Source organism: Chlorocebus sabaeus, chromosome 20 (assembly GCF_047675955.1).
Source record: "Chlorocebus sabaeus isolate Y175 chromosome 20, mChlSab1.0.hap1, whole genome shotgun sequence".
Classification (NCBI taxonomy): Eukaryota; Metazoa; Chordata; class Mammalia; order Primates; family Cercopithecidae; genus Chlorocebus; species Chlorocebus sabaeus.
The window spans coordinates 116,977,445-116,981,592 of NC_132923.1; positions in this window are offsets into that span (position 1 = coordinate 116,977,445).

Consider the following 4,148-nt stretch of genomic DNA (forward strand, 5'->3'; position numbering starts at 1 on the left):
ATCAACATAGAAGGGACATATCTTAAAATAATAAAGGCCATCTATGACAAACAACAGCCAACATTATACTGAACACGGAAAAGTTGAAAGCGTTCCTCCTGAGAACTGGAACAAGACAAGGATGCCCACTTTTACCACTTCCAGTCGACATAGTTCTGGAAGTACTAGCCAGAGCAATCAGACAAGAGAAAAAATAAAGGGCATCCAAATTGGTAAAGAGGAAGTCAAACTGTCACTGTTCACTGATGATATGATCGTACATCTAGAAAACCCTAAAGACTCATCCAAAAAGCTCCTAGATTTGATAAATGAATTAAGTAAAGTTTCAGGATACAAAATCAATGTACACAAATCAGTAGCACTGTTAGACACCAATAACGACAAAGCTGAGACTCAAGTCAAGAACTCAATCCCTTTTACAATAGTTGCACACACACAGACACATAAAATACTTAAGAATATATCTAACCAAGGAGGTGAAAGACTTCTACAAGCAAAACTACAAAACACTGCTGAAAGTATTATAGACGACACAAATGGAAATACATCCCATGCTCATGAATGGGTAGAATCAATATTGTGAAAATGACCACACATCCAAAAGCAATCTACAAATTCAGTGTAATTCCCATGAAAATACCATCATAATTTTTCACAGAACTAGAAAAAACAATCCTTAAATTCATATGGATCAAAAAAAAAAAAAAAGCCCACATAGCCAAAGTAAGGCTAAGCAAAAAGAACAAATCTGGAGGCATCACATGACCCAACTTCAAACTATACTATAAGACTATACTCACCAAAACAGCGTGATACTGGTATAGAAATAAGTACACAGACCAATGGAACAGAATAGAGAACGCAGAAATAAAGCCAACTTAGAGCCAACTGATCTTAGACAAAGCAAACAAAATCATGAAGTAAGGAAAGGACACCCTATCAAACAAATTGTTCTGGGTAACTGGCAAGCCACAAGCAGAAGAATGAAACTGGATCTTCATTTCTCCCTTTATACAAAAGTGAACTCAAGATGGATCAAAAGGCCGGGTGTGGTGGTTCATACCTGTAATCCCAGCACTTTGGAAGGCCAAGGTGGACAGATCACTTGAGGTCAAGAGTTCAAGACCAACCAGTCTGGCCAACATGACAAAATCCTGTCTTACCAAAAAATACAAAAATTAGCCAGGCATGGTGGTGCATACCTGTGGTCCCTGCTACTCAGGAGACTCAGGTGGGATAATTCCTTGAACCCAGAGGCAGAGGTTGCAGTGAGCCAAGATCACACCACTGCACTCTAGTCTGGATGACAGAGTGAGACCCTGTCTCTCAAAAAAAAAAAAAAAAAAAAAAAAAAAAAAAAAAAAAAAAGATCAAAGACTTAAATCTAAGGCATGAAACCATTAAAATTCTAGAAGATAACATCAGAAATACCCTTCTAGACACTGGCTTAGGCGAAGAATTCATGACTAAGGACCCAAAAGCAAATACAACAAAAACAAAGATAAATAGATGGGACTTCATTAAACAAAGAAGCTTCCACACAGCAAAAGAAATAATCAGCAAAGTAAACAGACAACCCACAAAGTGGGAGAAAATCTTCGCAAGCTATGCATCTGACAAAGGACTAATATCCAGAATCTACAAGGAACTCAAATAAATCAGCAAGAAAAAACAAATAATCCCATCAAAAAATGAGTTAAGGACATCAATAGACAATTCTCAAAAAAGATATGCAAATGGTCAACAAACATATGAAAAAATGCTCAACATCACTATTATCAGGGAAATGCAAATCAAAACCACAGTGCAATACCACCTTACTCCTACAAGAATGGCTGTAATTTAAAAATTAAAAAAAACAGATGTTGGCATAGATGTGGTGAAAAGGGAACAATTTTACACTGCTGGTGGGAATGTAAACTAGTCCAACCTTTATGAAAAACAGTATGAATATTCCTTAAAGAACTAAAAGTAGATCGATTATTTGATCCAGCAATGCCACTACTGGGTATCCACCCAGAGGAAAAGAAGTATTTATATGAAAAAGACACTTGCATATGTATGTATATAGCAGCACAATTCACAATTGCAAAATATGGGACTAGCCCAAATGCCAATCAATGAGTAGATAAAATGTAAATATACATATATAATATAAATATATTAAATATATATATATACACACACCATGGAACACTACTCATCCATAAAAAAGAATGACATAATGGCACTTGCAGCAACCTAGATGGAGTTGGAGATGATTATTCTAAGTGAAGTAACTCAGGAATTCAGGAATAGAAAAACAAACATCATATGTTCTCATTTATAAGTGAGAGCTAAGCTATGGGGACACAAAGGCGTAAGAATGATATAATGGACTTTGGGGTCTCGGGGGGGAAGGGTAAGAGGGGGCTTAGGAATAAAAGACTGCATATTGGGTACAGTGCACACTGCTCGGGTGATGGATACACAAAAATCTCAGAATTCACCACTGAAGAATTTATCCATGTAACTAAATACCACCTGTTCCCCAAAAACCTATTGAAATAAAACAATAAATAAAATAAAATGCTATATGCAATGTAGGTGACAACACTTTTGATACACCATCACTAGCAAATAAATTACCATTCAACTTTTGTTTTGTTAATATGTACGATATGTACACTAGTGTTTGTTTAATTTGCATTATTTTTATAATTGACAAAGTGTTATTTTATGTTTATAAATTTTATTATCTTGTTATCTTCTGGTTTATTTACTCAGGTCTTAGTGTTTATTGCAAATTGCGTTAACCTTCTTCCCCTCTCCCCAAGAATTCTAAAGACATTCAAAGTAATAACTTTTGTGTGCCAAAAATATCAATCCCTTCTATATCACATTTACTTTATGTTTTCCTTTTGTTAGTAATGTTTCTTGTGGTGTAGGTATTTAAAATCTTTTTCTATCATATCTGTTTATTGTTATTTCTAATTGTTAAAAATCACATAAATACTACTTAGGAAGTCTTTCCTCTTCAGACTTTCCAGATGTACTAAACTATCAACTACATGAGTGTCTATAATTATATTTTCATGGTTGGAGCTTACATTTAAATTCTTTATTCATGTAAAGGTATTTTACAAGAATAAAGAAAGTTATTCTTTCCCTAATGTTAATCAGCAAAACCAACATTATTAATTATTTCTTCTACCTTCAAAAAAATACTAGCAAAATTAATTCAGCAGCACATTACAAAGATCATTCACTGTGGTCAAGTGACATTTATTCCAGGAATGCAATAATGGTTCAACATATACAAATCAATAAATGTACAACATATCAACAGAACAAAGGACAAAAACCATATGACCATTTCAATAGAAGCAGAAAAACCATTTGATAAAATTCAACATCTCCCCATGATTTAAAAAAAAAAAAAAAAAAAAAAAAAACTCCCAACAAGTTAGGTATATAAAAGGAATGTATCTCAGCACAATAAAATACATATATTGCAAACCCACAGCCTAAATCATACTGAACAGTGAAAAGTTGTGACTTATTGCTTTAAGGTCTGGAACAAGACAAGAATGCCCATTTTTACCACTTTTATTCAACATAGTACTGGAAGTCCTAGCCAGAGCAACTATGCAACAAAATGAAATAAAGGAATTGGAAAGAAGGAAGTCAAATTTTCCCTGTTTGCAAATGACATAATCTTTTTTTTTCTTTTCTTTTTCTTTTTTTTTTTTTTTCTTTTTTTTTTTTTTTTTTTTTTTGAGATGGAGTCTCGCTCTGTCACCCAGGCTGGAGTGCAGTGGCACTATCTTGGCTCACTGCAACCTCCACCTCCCAGGTTCAAGCGATTCTCCTGCCTCAGCCTCCTGAGTAACTGGGACTACAGGCACATGCCAGCACACCCAGCTAATTTTTTTGTATTTTTAGTAGAGACAGGGTTTCACTATGTTGGTCAGCGTAGTCTCAATCTCCTGACCTCGTGATCCACCCGCCTTGGCCTCCCACAGTGCTGGGATTACAGGGACATAATCTTATATATAGTAAAACCTAAAAACTTCACAGGAAAGAACCTTAGACCTGACAAGTCAGTAAAGTCACAGGATACAAAATCAAATGCAAAAATTAGTATTATTTCTATATACCAACAACTA